Here is a 20281-nt window from a genome sequence, read left to right as displayed (position 1 = left end):
CCGAAATCAAAAAAAGGGTCCTAAGTTTGAGGCGCCTTGGCGCCTTTGCTATTACAAACAGAAACTTGAAAACAATGTCAAATATAGAAAAAGAGCATTTGCAACATTTATACGGAAAATAATTTTCCTACAGGCAGCGCAAAAAAAGAAAAAAAAAAGTTAAAGAAGCGAGTTTTTTCAAAAACGTACATTTTCAAAAAATAAAATAAAAAAAACTCCGGTCTCAATCTTGACGACAATTTTTTATCGAAGAGCGCTTATGTCAGTGAACACACGGTTTTAATATCATATGTCCTCATTTGCTTTGTTTACGAGATATAACTGGCCAAAATGACCCTTGCAGTGTGTGCTCACTTCAGTGCGACTGATGGTTGTTATCAGCTTGCATTGTGCGTAAATCTCAGTTTTAATTATTCTACTGCAGCAAAATCTTGCTCTGGTGGCTTTTCGTCAAGAAAAATGTGTTCTCAGATTTTATTTGCTTCTAGCGTGTGCGAAAGTGGGCTGCTTCCGCCTTCTAAAGGGTGATTCCACGAGAGATCGAACATGCCTGTCCGGTCGATATTTTTGTTTTGCCTGGGTTTTTTATATGTTATGTGGGCACATTCAAAGTGCACGGAACTGAAAATTTTATTTCCAAGAAACGCTCCCAGCGTGCCAAAAAAATATTTGAAGGTGGCGGCACGGACCTCCTGTTTTTGCTCACTGCAATGTTTTCGGATTTTACGGCCGAATTAACGCGAACTATAAATAATGTGTCCAAATTTTTTTGTTGGTTTTAATACGCATTACTGTGTCCATGCTTTTTTATGCCGTCCTCAAAAGGAAAAAAAATGTGAAAAAAAGTGGCAAACCCGGTCCAAATCAACAAAGTTGCTAAGTTTGATGCACCTTGGCGCCTTTCCTATTTCACACAGAAACTTCAAAAAAGTGTCAAGTATTTGAAGGAGCCTTTGCAACATTTATGCGGAAGATCGTTTTCCGAAAGGCAGCGCAAAATATGAAGAAAATAGTTAAAGAAGCGAGTTTTTTTTTCAAAAAAGTACATTTTCAAAAAATAAAAAAAACTCAGGCCTTAATTTTGACGACATTTTTTTATCGAAGAGTGCTTATGTCAGTGAAAACACCATGTTAGTATGTATGTCCTCATTTTCCTTGTTCATGAGATTTAACGGGCCAAAATTACTCTTGCTGTGTGCGCTCACTTCAGTGCGATTGATAGTTGTCATCAGCTTGCATCGCACGTAAATCTAGTTTTAATTATTTTCCTGCAGTAAAACATTGCTCTGGTGTCTTGTCGTCAAGAAAAATGTATTCTCAAACTTTAATTGTGTCTATCGTGTGCGGGGGTGGGCTGCTGCCGCTCTCTAAAGGCCTAACGCGTACGCAGTTTGCAGCTTATAACGTCAACTTACCCCGCCTGTATTCGCTAATCAGAAGAACGCGAGACACCGCGAACACATGGTTTAGGTCACTTTGTCAAAACTCTCCTTGCACACAGAATAAAGCATCTCTATGCAGCGAAGGCCAACTTAATCTGTAACTAAATGCCACAATCAGCAGGCGCGCTGTTATGCAGTTGTTTTCTCACTGCCTGCTCGCTTCCCTTCCATTACATGCATTGTACGCTCTAACCATCTTCCCCATTCGACGCACACTGTGCCTAAACAACATTTGTAAAAAGTTATCTCAATGATTTCCGAGCCGTTTATTTCACTTCCCGCTGTCACATGTCTTCGGCGTCGCAGATAACGTCTTCCTGTATCATCTCGACCTTTACCTCAGCGTTTCAACAGCCAGAAAACGTGCGGTGCGGCATGATTAAGCCATGAGTGGCCGAAGCCGCCCAATTGATGATGTTTTGTTGCTACTTTACTTAAGTGCTTTCCTACGTCGAGGACAGCAGAGGTCATTGGTGGCGCCAGGCGGACATTACCCTTAGTTTTGACATTGAGTGTGCCCTACAAATTAATTATTACAGCCCAATGCGCTTAGACACCCTTAGTCATAAAATGTTAAACCGTGAGCAGTTCTGGAAACGCACTCATGACAGCTGCGCAGATGTGAGGTAATTTGTGCGGCACCGCTCAGTATAAACGTTCCGACTTGCTCTGGGTCTAGCTGTTCACTACACGCGATGCCCGCGGCCCATGGCTAGGTCCTATTATTCTGGGCCGATTATTTACGCGTTCACAAAAAGAAGATTGCTGAGGAAAATTTTCGTTGCGCAAATTTTCTTTCTTTGCTCTTTTTGTTGTTGCCCACCTCCAGAAGCTACTGTCATAGGCTGAGGATCTTCGCGACACCTGCGAAGTCTGCTTGCGTTGCTTTACGCTCCTCAAGGAAAACCTGTCTACATCTAACCGCGATGAGGTAGACCAGGCATTTCTTCAGGAAGAAGAAGCGATTGATATCTTGAACAGGCGCGCCCATCTTTCCTCTGATGATTGTAGGCGAGGTTGTAGGCTGCAAACTGTTTACACGTTAGCCATTTAGAGGGCGGCAGCAGCCCACTTTTGCACACGCTAGACACAAATAAAATCTGAGAACGCATTTTTCTTGACGAAAAGCCACCACAGCAAGGTTTTGCTGCAGCATAATAATTAAAACTGAGATTTACGCACAATGCAAGCTAATAACAACCATCAGTCGCACTGAAGTGAGCACACACAGCAAGGGTCATTTTGGCCAGTTATATCTCGTAAACAAAGCAAATGAAGACATATGATATTAAAACCGTGTGTTCACTGACATAAGCGCTCTTCGATAAAAAATTCTCATCAAAATTGAGACCGGAGTTTTTTTTATTTTATTTTTTGAAAATGTACTTTAAAAAAAAACTCGCTCTTTTAACTATTTTTTTCTTTTTTTGCGCTGCCTGTAGGAAAATTATTTTCCGTATAAATGTTGCAAATGCTCTTTTCTATATTTGACATTGTTTTCAAGTTTCTGTTTGTAATAGCAAAGGCGCCAAGGCGCCTCAAACTTAGGACCCTTTTAAATGCGAAGCATTTCTTAGCGAACCTCAGGCACTTTGAGCGTTTCTATCTACGTATCTATCTATCTATCTATCTATCTATCTATCTATCTATCTATCTATCTATCTATCTATCTATCTATCCGCCTACGTCTGGGTGCTCTCATGATCGCCTCCTTAACTTGGTGTAGACCAAAATTTGCATTGGAGGGTAAGAGGATTTGACGAATATGACTGCCGGGTCATGACATGAATAACGTTAAAATCTTATCGCGTACGTCGTCAAACCCTTTCCACTAGACACGTGTGGCACATACCCGTTTACCACGGGCCGCGGTGTACGGGTATGCGCCACAGGTGATTGACAGTTTATATCTACCCAGGAACGGCGAGAACAGACATTGTTAACTTAAATGCTAGAGCGTTAAGGAAAAACAACATCGGCAGTGTTGACTCAACAAATGGAAAGAATGAAAATTAGGATCCCAGCAGGAATCGAACTCAAGCACTCTGCGTGGCAATCAGGTATTCTACCACTAAGCCACGCCAGGTCTATAAATTAGTTTGGAAAAACAGCCTACGCAGGCATAATATCGGTGCAACTTCAATTGTGGTTGTGGTGCTGGCTATCTAATTTTACAAGAAAGCAATAAACACTACATGATACTCCTACGATACGTACTCCTACGATACAGGCGTCATATCCGATTAACGTCTGTGGTTCTAGTGCTGGGTCCGCTTTTATAGCAGTCTAATAAACATTACGTTTTTATTCCTATGATTCAGCAAGCTATATTGAAGCATTGCTCGACCCCGGGGGAATACATTAACGAAAGTTACATATGATATCCAGATCACCGCACCGTAAAGTGCACTTCGTCCGTCAGGACCACGCAGTGTCCTCTTCATTTCTTACGAGGCTGGGCGATGGCCTCATGCTGACGGAGGATGATGCCAGATTGATTGACAGCCGCTTTGTAGACTAGGCTACGTAGGCCACATACGCCCAGGTAGTTTACAAATACGACAAACACCATCCACTGATGTTGTTCTACGTAGCACTATCCAGGCCTACCAGCCTCGACCGCCTATACCTCACCAACGCGAAGGGTGGCTTCAGTTTCCGACATGTCGCCGACTCTGTCGACAGACAATTTGTCGACGAAATGACCGAGGCATCCACGAATTCCAACAGCTCTACTATACCACATACTTCACTACACATGGACCCCTCGTCACCACGATCACGACCGGATCCTATAACAAGTCGTGATCAGCTGCTGGGGCTCACTGATCACGGTGATGCCTTTATTCAAGAACTGTCAAGATATTCTTGCACACATGCACACGGGTTCGTGAAACGTGCGTGCGTTCTCGGGACACGTATAAGCACTACATAACAGCTTACCGCTTCTGGTGTTGGTAATACCCACGTTGCCATTGGCAGCGTTACCCAACCGTAAACAACTGGTTATATAACACATATGCGGCTCTTCAACATATATAAGTGTGCGAATAAAATTTATACAAATCTTTAGCGTCATTTTGTAACGTGTCGCTCAGTAAAAAAAGGTTACGCCATAGTCACCTACCCGCCGCATACTTCGCATAACATCGACTCCCACGGTACGTGGGATCTGGCTAATTTTTTGATTTCGGCCGTGTTTGCCATTTTTTCACATTTTCTTCTTTTTGAGGACAGCATAAAAAAAGCATGGATGTAATTCACAGTAATGCGTATTAAAACCGGCAAAAAAATTTTCGACGCATCATTTATAGTTCGCGCTAAATTCGGCCGTAAAATCTGAAAACATTGCAGTGAGCAAAAACAGGAGGCCCGCGCCGCCACCTTCAAATAATTTTTTGGTGCGCTGGGAGCGTTTCTTGGAAATAAAATTTTCGGTTCCGTGCACTTTGAATGTGCCCACATAACATATAAAAAACCCAGGCAAAACAAAAATTGCGACCGGACAGGCATGTTCGATCTCTCGTGGAATCACCCAAGTTGACGAATACAGTCATCTGGAAAAACAGTTATGAAGGCTGTGAGGAAATATTCCGTTTCTGTTTTTTTTTAATGCGAAGCATTTCTTAGCGAACTTCGGCGAGTATCTATCTATCTATCTATCTATCTATCTATCTATCTATCTATCTATCTATCTATCTATCTATCTATCTATCTATCTATCTATCTATCTATCTATCTATCTATCTATCTATCTGTCTGTCTGTCTGTCTGTCTGTCTGTCTGTCTGTCTGTCTGTCTGTCTGTCTGTCTGTCTGTCTGTCTGTCTGTCTGTCTGTCTGTCTGTCTAGCCGCCTACGACTTCGTGCCCCACTTGGCGTATCGTTAATAGGATGCATCCAAAATTGGTATGCCAAAACATTACTATATGACGAATATAAATGACAGGTCATATCGTGACAATCATGACATACATGTCATTAACGACATGATTTACTTGCCGTGGCCTTGGTGCTCTTGCGGTCGTTTCATTAACATGATAATACCAAAATTAATGTGGCGTGACAAGGGTGTATGACGCACATAAGTGAGAGGTCTTAACGTGCAAACGATGACATGCATGTCACGTACAGCATCATTTACATTACACAGTCGGGGGCACTCGCGGCCGTTTAATGAAGTATATATATATATATATATATATATATATATATATATATATATATATATATATATATATATATATATATATATATATATATGGTGTGTGTGTGTGTGTGTGTGTGTGTGTGAGGGAAAGAAGGTGGCTTTTCAAGGGCTCGTTTTTCTTTGTTAGACACAATATTAATGAGAACTAACAGACAATACTGCAAAGGAAAGTATAGGGGATGTTACTTGTAGTAATTAGAATATAAATGTGAAGAAAGTAAAGTGGTCGAAAAGATAACTTGCCGCCGGCAGGGACCGAGCCTGCGACCTTCGAATAACGCGTCCGATGCTCTACCACTGAGCTACGGCGGCGGTCATCCTCCCGTGCACTTTATGGGGTATATATGTGGATTTAAACCTAGGAGTGTTAGTCAGCGCCGACCGCAGCCATGGCGGCGAGTGTGGAACACTCTTTTTCTGCCTAATGGGGTCACGTAGCACGTGAACTTTATATTATATATATATATATATATATATATATATATATATATATATATATATATATATATATATACCAAAACTGGCATGACGAGGTATATCTTGTTACGTTTGGCCTTAAAATTCATCGAGGCAGACGCCATTGAGCGTGCAGCTATCTGCCAGAATGCTGTCTTCCCCCCCGTATCGGCGCTTAGACGGAGGCAGGAACGCCGATTCTTCTTGGAGGAGCTTTTGCCGGGCGAGCGGACATGTCGCCGTGGACGGATTTCCCAGAAAAAGGACGTCGGAATTCGGAGACCCCTTTTTGGCTTGTTGTTCTCTGCGTGAGATAGCACCGCGGGAGAGTTTCTCACCCAGCCACATCTGCCTTCTACCCTACCGCAGCAGGGAAAATTAACCCGTGCCGGAGGGAGCGGTCTGCGTGTTTTCCGAAATTCGACACAGCCGCTTTATCGTGCGTTTTGGTCAGCGTGGGACTGCGCCGTTGAAGACGCTCCCATCAACCCAGGTGGGGCCTTCACCCGAGGCAGCCATCATTCAACGCTTCTTCCAAGTATTACTGGCAGTGGAAGCGGAGGTCATCGGCCCTTTCCCGTTTGGACTGAAACTCCTCGCCGACCTTCTCACCTACGAGTCTTCGGGGCGTGGCGAGTGTATTGTGTGACTCTTTGCCTCCTTTCGGGAGGCCGGACGCCAGGACGACAGGTCACCGGATTGGCAGGAGACGCTGACACCGGTTTGCCTGTGCTTCTGCAGTGACGGTCTCGGGGCTATAAAAGCCGAAGACTTTTGACGTTATTTCTCTGCTCTCTCTCTTCACTCCAATCTCTTAACCATGTAAATAAATCTACGTTCCTTCTTGAAAGAACGCGCCTCCTCACTGGGAATCATCAGCTATGGGGACGGACGGCGGGAGCCAGCTACCGTAACGAGACCCGCCGAACCCGACTCCTTACAATCTGTATGACTACGATAAATGATCGGCGCTGACATGAAAATTATGACATGATATACATGCTATGCACATGGTGCGCTCGCGGCTGTTTCGCTAGCCTGACATTACAAAATATGATGTTGGAAGACGTTTTTGCATGAAGAACATAACTGACAAGTGGTAAGAGGACAAGTAAATTTTGATAATCATGCCATGTACAGCACCACTTGCATGCCACGCTCATGGTGCGCTCGCGGTCGTTTCGCTAGCTTGATACGCATCAAAATTGGTATCGCGTGATGTGACCGTATGACAAGCATAAATGACAGGTCCTAACATGCAAACCATGACATAGACGGCATGTACAGCATGATTCGCTCCTTGCCGGCTGCGCAGCCTGGGATCTGCCAGCTTTTTCGCAAGACTTTCGAACGCTTGCTGAGGCACCCTGAATACGCACGAACATCCACGAAGTGGGCTGGTTCCCTCCCCAAAATAATATCCTGGCTACTCCCTTGGCTTGAACTACGCATGTGGTTTGCTACATCTTGCAAAAATTAATTACAGTAAAAGCGTAACGAGCGGTTATGGTCATATTTTGCAATGTTGCCAGCCTTGCGTACGCCTTTACCTTTGCTAGGTTCGGGAAGGCAACGCTGGGTGCCCAGCGACCGGTCGAAGGTGTGCAGCCGGCATTTTGATGATAATGATGATGATGACCTCTTACTAGATTACCGTTGAATACTACAAAAGTGTGACGAAAAGGAAGATGTTCAAACCCACGCAGGGCAAACAAACAAACAAGCCTTCCTTGTTTCCTGCTTCTCCTGAGCCACATGCGAAAGGTGCAAGGTCGCGGAAAATGCGGCTAAAACGAACGCAGGTAGAAACCACGCAGGTGCCCATACAAGACAAAAGGCTATGAGTAAAACTTTAAGTGTAACATAACAATTCGCAGGTTAATAACGTTAGCATTGTTTACTTATGCATTTAGCTGGACGATTTATCTTACTGACATGCTTCACTATTATTTCGGCTTAACAGGAGAACGTCCAACGCATATTCCTCTCAAGAAGAGCCAGCATCAGCGGACCACGACGCAGACGGTTCCGAAAATCCGATTGAAACTGCACCAGATGCGGAGTGGTTGCCTTTTCCATCAAGCGAGGCCGAAATGGAAGCTCAGTTACACACTTGTAACACGAGAAGACATCAGTACGGCGCTCCCTGACGTCGCAAACAGCGATCAGTTTGCAGAGGATGCGCTCCCTGGTTGCTGCATCAAGACGTTGCGGCGGAAGTGCAACAGACTGAAAAAAAAAATTACACCATCTCCCGCTAAAGGGGACCATGAGGCGATGCGAAGCCGGAGTACTTGCACGATCGCGTTCCGTTGGCGTTCGTTGGGCATGCTCCCGACCTCGTGTCGTGGAACGCGAAGAGGGACGCTACGCGCGTCGTGTCTTCGATCTAGCCTGACCGTTAATTCTCACAGGGCGAGCGGGGAACGCGGTCGACAGGCGGGCGAGAGGGGGGCAGCGTAGGAAAGGAGAGAGAAGGGGAGGGGACGCGCATGCGCTCGAGCTCATTGCGGCGTTGTGCAGGAGAGAATTTCGGCATGTCTAGCCCGCGTTTCAGAGGAAGAGTGGAAAGGGGATGGGAGAGGGGAAGTGGAGAGGGGAAGGGGAGAGGGTGAGTGGAAAGGGAAAGGGGAGAGGGAATGTGGAGAGGGAAAGTAGAGGGGAAGGGGGGTGAGTGGAGAGGGGAGGGGAGATGGAATGTGGAGAGGGAAAGTAGAGAGGGGAGAGGGTGAGTGGAGAGGGGAAGGGAATGGTGAGGGGAGGGGAGAGGAGGTATGTGGAGAGGGTATGCGCATGCGCAGTGAGGGTGGTCACGCCGCACACCACCACCACCACCACCGGATTGAGCTCGACCTTAAGATACTTCGCATCTAAAAAAACATTAATTTGCATTTACAGCTAGACAAGCTAAAGAACGATTTTTCCGAGGTGAAAGCCCTCGCCGAGGCGAATGGCGCTCTAACGCTGCAGGTACGCATCTATGTCAGGGGACGCGTATACTATAAAACCCTTCATATTCGCACTTCCTTTAAATTGACACCAGTGTCAAACATAAAAACGATTTTTGAGTAAGTTTGCCCTACCGACCGCACTCATACTACGAGAAGGCGCCCGGTAAGCGAAGGAATTCGCAAAAAGATTGTAGAGGTGGCGATGACACATTGAGGTTTGAAGTTCCCGCTTCGGCTGGCAGCGACGTCATATATCTTTACGGCCTCAGGTAGTGCCTATGTAATCGTTTAACGGGAAAAAAAATAAAAATTTATACGCTATGTTAGTGGATCCAGGATCTCGAAATATCAAGTTTCGAATAACTGTATTGAACCAATGTGGCCAAAGTACCAAAGGACTGCTATTCCTGACATCACAGCGACCTGCATGTGCTGAAGATTCGTCGCGAAAATCGAGCATTAAACCTGGGTTTTCTTTCCCTCTTCTAATAATCCTATGATGGCAACAGCAATAGCGATATAGAATTATGAGAGACTAATTTATCAGTGCACACTAATGTATGCTTCACTTAGTATAATTTACATGAACCTTTACATTGCACAACCATGCATGCAATACTGAAAGGCATGAGAAGGTTTAGGCACGCAATAAGGACACGGGATGAAACAAAGTCGGTAGGCAAGTACGCACATGAGAAAAGTGTTTAAAGGGACAATAAAGAACAAAACGATTTTTCGCATGTTAGTAAAATACTATTTCACGATGCCAAAAACACCACGCTTGCTGCGAGAAGACGCTCAGTAAGCGAGAAAACACGCAAAAACAAAATGTGGGTGGCGACGCCCCCGTGAGGTTTCCGCACCATTCGCCGTGACGTCACATGTTTTGACGGCGCCTACTAGGGACTACGTAGTTGAGTGACTACGTACACTCAACTCATCGAAGTGCATGTTCGGCGTCTCGGAGGTCCCTTTCCACGGTGTCATCGTTTCGATGGAAGGCAGGAAAATAGAAAGGTGGGGAAGTTACTGTGTCACTTCCCCACCTTTCTATTTTCCTTTTTCCATCAAGAACCTCTTCTCAGGCCAGATCCCGCTAAGCTCGAGGCTCTACGCTCAATGGAGCCGCCCGAAGATGTCGCAGCCGTAAGCCGTCTCCTTGGCATGGTTAACCATCTGGCTCGGTTCCTTCCCCATATTTCGAACGTTACTGCTCCTCTGCGCATCCTCCTGAACAAGAATACAGCTTGGACGTGGCAGCACGATCAGGAAGCCGCCTTCCAAAAGGTCAAAGATCTTCTCACGTCCGACCGGTGTATGGCAAAGTATCACCCTGCTTTCCTAACAACCACCTCAACGGATGCCAGTTCTTTCGAATTAGGCGCGGTGCTGCTACAAATCCAACCTTCGGGGGGAGCGCAGACCGGTGGCTTTCGCGTCCAGATTCATGACTCCTACGGAGCAGGGTTACAGCCAAACCGAGAAGGAAGCCTTGGCTGTAACATGGGCAGTGCAGCGGTTCGACGAGTTTGTGCGTGGTATCAAGTTCGAAGTCGAAACTGACCACCAGCCGCTGGTATCACTGTTTGGAAAAATGGAACTGGACATGCTTCCGCCCCGAATTCAAAGGCTTCGCCTGAAACTGATGTGTTATCAGTTTTCCATGCTTTACGTTCCAGGAAAGTTGCTCGCCACCGCCGACACGCTGTCTCGGATACCCCCTACGAAGCCTAGTCCCGTGGACTTTATAGAGCTCTTCGCAGGCTGATGCTATCGCTTGTAGCTCCGAGGTTCTACCGATAAACGTAGACGACTTGAAAAAAGCGCAGAACTCTGACGGCGAGTGCCAGGTTCTGGCCACTTATGTCCAACGAGGGTGGCCGTCAGAAAAGCAAAATGTCACTTCACCTTACGAAGTATTGCTCAGCTGCCAACGAAATCTCAATATGTGATGGCCTTCTACTTAAATGCACCCTGCATTATTGTCTCTCCTGAACTCAGACCGTCTGTGTTGACACCTCTCCACGAGGGGCACCAAGGTATCAATCGCTGCAAGGCTAAGGCCCGTGAGTGCGTATGGTGACCGGGTATCTCTGCGGACATCACTGCATTAGTCTCCAAGTGCGCACGATGCACCTCAATTCCGTGCAAACCCTGCGGAACCTCTAATTCCGACTCCCCTCCCGGAACTCCATGGGAAGTCTTGGGCATGGACCTGTGTCATTGCAACGGACAGACTTTCTTAGTTGTCGTGGACCACTACTCGCGATAACCCGAAGTTGTGACGCTCAGACGCACTACGGCGGGAGCGATCAGAGAGATCCCCAAGAGCTTGTTTGCTAGACATGACATTCCCAGGATCGTCAGATCCGACAATGGACCGCCATTTTCCTCACACGAGATGGGTGCTTTCGCACGGTCCTGTGGGTTTCAACTCGTAACAAGCAGTCCTCACTACCTTCAGTCAAATGGGGAAGTGTAGAGAATGGTGCAGATGGTCAAAAACTTGTTCTCAAAAACCACAGACCCCTATCTCGCTCTCCTGGATTATCGAGATACGCCAGGCAACAGCGGATACTCTCCTGCACAACTATTAATGGGAAGGCAGCTGAGGACAAGGCTACGAAAGACAGAAGAATTGCTTCAATCAGTGTGGCCGGTGCCAGAGCACGTAGCCGAAAGAGATAAAGTCAACAAAAAGCGTCACGAAAAGGATTTCAATGATCGTCATCGCGCTCGACCTTTTCCACCCCTAGAACCGGGAAACAGTTTGGGTACGCCCAGATGATTTACAGGCAACAGTACTGGGCCAGGCTCAGCGCCCAAGGTCATACGTTGTAGAGACAGACGAAGGCACAGTGCTTCAACGTAATCGCCGTCACTTTGTGCTGTTTGACAGCTCCACTGCCCCGAGTGGGACTGAACACCTTACAGAGCAAGAAAGTGAAACTAGTGTTGTGCCCCCTAGCTGTCCTACTGCCGAACAGGCCGGTGATAAACGAGACGCTGACGGTTGTGATCCCGTGGTTCGTACAAGAAAAAGCGGTCGTCGGGTCGTTCCACCAGACCGTTTGAACTTGTAGTATGTGTGTTGCGCCCATCACTCTGAAAGGAGGGAGATGTCGTGGTCGCTACTAGTGCGCCCCAGTGTCTGATTTACTGGTGGCGCCATATCTCCTTTGGTTACGTCACCTTTATGTTAATAAAGTCAGTCACGAGTTGGCTGGTCGTCTCTATCTCGCTCCCGGCTCGCGCCTCGTTACGCCCCCCGTCCCGACAAATAGTAATCCGCCGCAAACGATACACAAAAAGCCGACGTTGCTTTCTTGTTCATTTGTTCGCAGAACCCTAGGGAAAGCCAATAAATGAATATATAATGGATTACATCTATAACTGCTGTTATATTTATCAATATGGACACATAAAAGTATGCAGTTTTCTTGGGCTGGTGCTGCTGCTAACAGCGCTTAGGTTGTCAGCTGCACATACAATTTGACTTTCTTAACAAATGTGTCTGCGCGTATTACTTACCGCACTACAGCTATCTCTATTTTGAAGTACGATAAATACAGGGTTGCTGACATATACTCAGCTAAGTGTGCATGTTATTCCTGTATAGCGCAACTTCTTACTTTTCTCACATGCTGTCTCTAAATATTCGAACTTAATAGCCTCTCTACGAATAATCCGCAATTATTTATTAAATGTCACGTATCTTCTTCCTTTCTAGGTTACATCTGCACTACGATACCTCATGCAATACGGCCGAAGATTTGGCATTTTCGGCTTCGAAGACTGCCAGCCAACCATCGAGTTAATGGAGATGATATTCGAGTGGTTCACCATACACAACATCAGGAATACAACCTTACACACTGTAAACCGGGACCGAAACAGGATGCCGTTCAGTTCCCCAGATGATGACATGCACATTCCACTATCCAGTTAAATTCCATGTTTTCTACAAGATATATTGCTTTAATTTCAGGTTGTTATGGCTGGAACATGAACTTTTGCCCCTCTTCGCTGCATGGAAGGCCGCGGCACCGCAGAAGGAGGCATTCATATCACTTCAAACGTACGAAGCTCTGCAAGTGACCACAATGTCTACAGTACAGTGCACACAATTTCTTATCCGTTCCGGTTTCCTATGCGTGTTGACTGCAAAATTTTCCAGCGACCCTGTAGAAGCACTTTTCTCTACCATTAGACAGCTACGCGGATCCAAAGATCAGACAGACGCCCGTGCTGCGCTTTCATCCCTGCAGAAAGTCCTAGTGGTGGGATTGATTCATTCTTCGCCGAGCGGAAGCACGGAGCAAGCAACATGTCCTCTTGGATCCCCCTATGCAAGTCAGGCGTCGTGTTCCACAGCATCAGACACAAAACCTCAGCAAATCAGAAGTACACCAAAGTGAAGGGTCATCAGACGACTGTGCGGCAGCGACATGTGCTTCTATGACACAGACGTTGCGGCCACATCTGGAAGCCCTGCAGACTTGCAGTGGTGCGTTTTTTGCTCTCGTAGATTTATTGAAATGGGACGATTTAAATTCGTCAAAAATTATCGCACACCGTCAAACAATTCTCCTCTATACCATATCGTGCCAGTGTTATAAACCCTGCTGGTCCTGTTAGTACTCTCGTGACTGCATGGTTACATGCCAGCCTAATGGCGCGAGGCTGCGTTTGCGTCAATGCACAATGTAGATGAAGACGTGTTTCTCAATATACAGTATACAATGTATGAATGTAACTATAAGCCCATGGTACAAGCAGCTGCTATGGCTTACGTTTAAAAAATATAACTAACCGTCGTCGCCTCCCGCAATCGAGGAAAAAAAATTCGTTGGTTTTGAATGAAAGTTCTGTCCTCCTCCTCCTTCTCTGGGAACTGCTCCCTCCACTGTTATCGCAATGGTATTAGTCATCACTGGCACATAGCAATAATAAGTTACGTTGCAGTGATAGATATTTAGAGTTGTGTCAGCCCTGAACATATATAATAACCTAACATGGACCAAGCATTTGACGTGCCCTCACTAGCACACATCTGCACGTTATATATACGTACGATCTCCATCTTCTGTATGCAGATGTGTCGGTGCAATCATCCTTACCTATAGTTGATATAATTCGTGCACATCTTTCATTTCTATCTTCCCTCAGGTGTCCCACAGACAGGCATTAGGACCAGCACGCTTGGCCTTACAGCGGGCTTCCTGGTCAAGGCAGCTGAGGACTGTATCAGTTACGACCAATGCATCCACAATATCAAGGCTCTCAGCTCGTCTGGCCCCGCTACTGCTGTGATATTCAATTTAGACAGGGAAGGGCTCTCATGCCCAACGCTTTCAATTCTCTCCTTTGTGGGCACTCTAGAAAGGGCAGCGGGAGGATTTGCGCCATTTGCCATTTGCAAAAAGAGGCCGATGGCACTTTTTCTGCAAACAGTGCTGCCTGCAGTGGCCTTGAACCCGCTTTTCAGCCATGAAGGTGTTACAAGAGAGCACCGAGAAGGCATCCCGTGGCTGGTCTTGCAGAAGTCTAGCCGTCCTTTTTTCTCGAAATACGTCCACGACAAGACAACCGAAGAGGGAAAGACAAAGAGAATAGCTGAAAAGCCAAAATGTCGCAACATTTTCAGAGTTTAAATGCATCCATCGTATCGCGCGCCCAGGACACTGTAAATAAACTTTATTGAGTTATGGCCCAAATGTAGCTCTGTGCATGTTTTTTTTTATTGAAACACCAACCGTAAAATGTGCTCCAGCAAGAAGCCTGTTTTTCGAAAGCGCAAAATCTTTGTTTGAAATATGAGCTCGAACCGACATGTAGTACGAATAAGTAATGTGACAGATGTGATGTGTTTTGTTTAAGTTTTGAGGCGATATAACATTGCTCGAATCACTCACATACGGGCGCCGAAGTTCTTATAGCGAAAACCTTGCTATCACTTTGAGGGTTCAGCTTTTCATGGCCAAAAACGTACAATGGCAGATGTCCGGTATACGCGCTTCACATGCCAACAGCGACCGTCGCCTTAGGCGCGATCAATCAATGTTTATAACAGCTATTTTTGACATATATATATATATATTGATTTTTCTTCAAGGGTATATACCCTGGCAGTGAGACATTACCATTGTCTCATTGCACATATAAAATCATATAAGAAGCACATCAGCCAGTGCACCCCGTTCCTGCGAATAAATTCTCGTAGCGTAATTTCACAGACAAATTTTGCTGTATAGGTCACAGTAAGAGTTGCAGCTGCAGTACTTGTGTCTGTCCCTGATACGCGCCCCTTGTCCTTCTATGTGCGCTATTCTCTTTTATAATTGATCACAACTGCCACACCTGTCTAGGGTGAGTATCATGGTAAGTGCTCAACAGGGGCACTGCGTTTTACCTGACGCATCCTAAACAACATAAAGTCAGTTTCATATCGTATTCGCAATGAATATCTGACTTGCCAACAGATTTATAAACATTAACATGACTTTTTTTCTTCTTTTTGATGGATGGAACCCCAGATGAAAATGGAAAGCCAATTTCCAGCTGGAAATGAGTTTTCCAGCGTAGTTTCCAGCTGGAAATTAACTGGTAATCATAATATCCAGCTGCGTCTGGGTCCAGCTGGATATTGTCCAGCTGGAAAGTGAATGTCGTACCTGAAAAATTTCCAGCTAGAGCAACAAGCAGCTGGAAACCTATTTCCAGCTGGACAATGGTTCATTGCCAGCTGGAAACCCTCATTCATAGAATAAGTGCACAAGTGATTTTCAGGAGTATGAAAGGGTAAATGAAGCTCTTAAAAATCTTGTATTGGACAGAATTTTTACTCTCTCTGTGACACTAAAGCAGTATCAAACAGCGGCACAATATTTATTTGTAGGCAAGCAGCATCAGAAGTTTACAGGATGCCTTCCACTAAAATGTAAGATTAATTAACACCCCCGTTTTAGTTTACAGCTACCGGTGGAACAGTACAGGACTGCCTGGATTTACTAGTATATGCAGCACATTTGAAATTGAGGCCAAACTCAGTGAATATTTAGATTTTTTTTTGAAATCCTGGAGGTTTATTTTTAGTGAAATACATGTGCATACTCATATTTTAGTGTTCTGACAAGTTCAAGAAAAAAATGAAGTATTTTACATGTAGTTGTAGGTTTCAATAAGACACACTATATTAGCACACTGCTAAATATAGTGCTTGCTCATTCTACTTGCTCATATTCAACAGAAATCACCGAAGGTACAAAATATATTTTCTTATTTAAAGGGGCCCTGCAAATGCTTTTTCGTCTGCATTTTGCAGTGCTGGAATGCATGTAGTTCTAAATATTGAGATGAACGCAAGAAGAATTATCGAAGTCGGTGCACGGGAACGGAAGTTATTATTCTTCAAACTTCAAAACCGCAGCAGACGACGAGAAAAAACGTTCCCTTTCGCATTTCACTCTCCTTCTGACGTCAAAGGTTGGTTCCAATCAGCGCGCGCCTCTGATTACAGAGACATACCGGACGACTCGCCTCGTGGTGGCCATTGTGCAGTGCTCCTAGCGTCGTTTCGAAATTGTTTTCAAATTTTCACATTTAAAAACTGAAATAATTTTGTATCCGAGGAAGTATAAAGAGTGTGTTTATCATTTCTAGCGCACAATAGTGTGGCCTATTTGTGACCATATGAATATTACGTGCGACTTGTTGGGTCAAAGCAATTAGATTGCACGGCCAACGTTGCCACTCCCACGTGATGAAGCGTCACTTCCGATCACAAAAATAGCCATTGTGTGTCGCTCTAGTCCAAAAACAATGCGGTTTCTCCATTGAAATAAAATTATAACAGCTTTGTTTTTGGCTTTGCCATTTGCACAGCAATATCGGTGCATTTCACAGTTCAAGAAGAAGCTATGAAAACTACACGCTTAAGTTGTGTCGCACGACCCCTTTAACACTGACTTAATGCTACATTAAGTGCTTCGGAAAAGATGTCCCTTTAGCATATATGTGCGCTGGTTTTCAATGTTTCATACATGCACATAATCTCTTGAATTGAAACTACTGAAAGTTGTCATGTCAACAATATTTTATTGCAACACAGAAATACACACGTTAAATTACATTGTAAATGTAATAGGAGAGCATCTCAAAATACATCTGTGCAAAGCATCAAGCATATACTATCCACCTATATCACAATTATTGTACATGAACCTATCAACACATATTAGGCATAAATCCTTTGTTCTTAAGGGCGGCAGCCTCGAACCGTGGCTTGTTCATCTCTGAATGCATCTCTAGAGCTTCATTGTGTGTTTTTTACACAGCTTTTGTAAAATCGCATGCTTTTACGTTAAACAAACAACGTTTTTGATTACGTAGACACAACTAGACAACCTTCATATATAGTTAAGCAATCAAACAAATAAATGCAGCTTCTAACAAATGTGCACTGCCTTCTGCAAAAGGATTAGTGTCATGCAATAGCTGCTTATTTCCTGGTTAGCAAATGTACAGAAGGCAGGCTACAAAGTGCCTAAAAAATTAAGCATATTCAATGACACAGTCACTAAAATCCAACTGCGGTAAATGTTACTGTAACAAAAGTCATGTAACATCAGGTTACGTGCACACATGAAGTGAAGTTGTGACTCAATAGCCCAAATTCTGCGCCCACGTTTGCTATACAAACTTTTAGTGATATGGGTCCAATACCTAGATATTGCGCAACTGATTCGAACACACATATGTAAGAAAATTGCTGAGACTGCCAACAATGCAGAATAATTGGTAGAGCATTGCTTCTATAGCCACAAGGCAGGTCCAGGGAGCAATAATGCCTCCACACATGTAACCACCTTATTTAAGCTGACAATGCCATATATGTTCACAATAATCAATGGCTTCATTAGATAAGCACAAACCTAAAGTTTTTGCAACACCATATGATTAGTCTACTGCCATGGTACAATGGTTATGGTGCTCGGCTGAGGATTCGAAAGTCGCGGGGTTCAATCCTGACTGCGGCGGTCGCAATTCGACAGAAGCAGAATGCCAGAGGCTCGTGTACGTCAGTGTACAGGGCCGTCCACTCTTAGTACGAACACCGCGCCGCGTGGCTGCGCTCCGCGGGGCGCCAGCGCTAGCGGTGCGGCCGCGCATCGAAGTTTATCGGCACAGGCGCACAAGAGCTTGGAGGCGGGGCTTCGTTTCGATTAAAAGCGCCGGGGGGCGCGCCGTGCCTGTTTTGTCGTGATTGAAGCAAACTTAATGTACCTGAGAAGCCACAAAGCGTTGCCGGAAAGCGGGCTTCGCTCAGCGCAACGTGTTGACAGTATTTGAGAAGTGAGTGGTCCCTCTTGTTTAAGTACCGTAATACTTGTTTAATGTATACATTGTTGCAAACTCTAGAGTATTGGTTTTGCATGGTTTGTGGTGTTTAAGTGCGCGAAATAATTTTGCCACTGAGCGGTGCTCTGAGAAGTTTCGACTACCGAGAACTATTTAACGTGCACTGAAATTACGTGCGCACGGGTGTTTCTGCATTTCTCCCGCATTTAAACACGGCACATGCTGCCGCGATCGAACTTGTGTCTCCCAACTAATTTTAGCTGAGCTCTCGACCACTAAGCCTCCGCAGCGGGGCATTCTGTACGGCTCTGCACAATCTGCAAGTATTGAGATTCACGGGTCTAAAACATTTGGTTTTGCGTGCTTGTTCTGAAGCATCGGAATGCTCTACAGCTTTACAAGTGTAAAGAAGTTTGCAGACATGGGCAGTTGGACACGAAGTTTATTGCATGTGTGCTGCGTTTCTCAAAGTCAGCAACTATCAGTATATAGCGGGTAGGTTCCCCTCCAGCTCCAATAACCGCATTAATTCTATTGGGGAGGCTGCTGTATAGGGACCGACAAATGTTGATGTCGGCCCTGATTCGCTCCCACTCCTCTTGGACAATGGCCCAAAGCACGTCCGCTGAGACGGCACGGAGTTGTCGGTGGGCCAGCGCAAGCTTCATGTTCCCCCACACATTTTCAATAATGTTTAAGTCAGGCGACTGTGGAGGCCACTCAAGAACTGCCACGTCGCGACTCTCTAAATATTCAGCAACTTTCTTTGATTTATGAATGGGGGAGTTGTCATGCTGCAGGATGAAATCGTTCTCTGGGAATGGTCCCCCAACGAGATATGGGAGCAGCACGTCGTCCAAGAGCCCGCAGTAGGCATCTGCCGTGAAGCGACCTTCAATTCTGACAAGGGGTCCCAGCCCTTGAGCGGTTACGGCGCCCCAAACGCTCACTGCCGAACGACCGCTGGCTGCCACTCGTTACATGTATTCCGGCATATACCTGCAAAAAATCAACATAAGTTATTGGCGTCTCAATCAAATCCAAAGGACATGAATTATGTTCTAGTTGGTTCACTCTTGTAGCTGTTGGATATACAGCCGCCCATTTTTTATGCCTGAACGCGCGAACGTCGACCGCCCAGTCCATAAGCGCCGTTTAACGAAGCACATCGGCAAAATAAACGAGAATACGTGCATCCCTGCGATGAACAGTCCTGTGCAGCTGGCTTCTGCTAGGCTGTTCCGGGAACCGCACACCAGGACGCCCGAAACAGGCGCTTACATACTCGATGGTCGATGCTCACGCATTCAGCTTAAAAATGGGCGGCTGTACTACATTGACGAGGCCAAACAAGTTTTCACTTGATGATGCCATACAAAATATGACAAACGGCGCCGTATTTTTCGCACTTCACATCGCAACATAGATTACAATTTATAACATACCCCTAGACTCTGGCAGAACGTCTTTTCTATGTATCGCACAGTGCGAGTAAATTGTTTCTTTCATATCTACTATTTTATTGGAGCAAATAATCTGTGGGATTTATACATTTCTTTGTATTCTATTACATCCAGTATCTTCTGGCCAAAGTTTGTCTGAACATGGCTTAAACTAAATTTAATCTTTTGGACTGGCATTATTCTCAGCTGATCATATCTGTCCGCTGAAACAGAAGTATTCTCATTATTATTTATATTATTATTATTATCATTATTATTATTATTATTATTATTATTATTATTATTATTATTATTATTATTATTACTTTCGCTTATATGAACACATTTATCGTAAGGGCAATATTTCCTGAGTCTAAAAGGTATTGTGGTAGTTATCATGCAGAGAATGCAGTGACGGCGG

The sequence above is a fragment of the Rhipicephalus sanguineus genome, chromosome 2 (assembly GCF_013339695.2).
Source record: "Rhipicephalus sanguineus isolate Rsan-2018 chromosome 2, BIME_Rsan_1.4, whole genome shotgun sequence".
NCBI classification, from domain to species: Eukaryota; Metazoa; Arthropoda; class Arachnida; order Ixodida; family Ixodidae; genus Rhipicephalus; species Rhipicephalus sanguineus.
The sequence above is the reverse complement of the archived record's forward strand: the minus strand, read 5'-3'. Positions refer to the sequence as shown.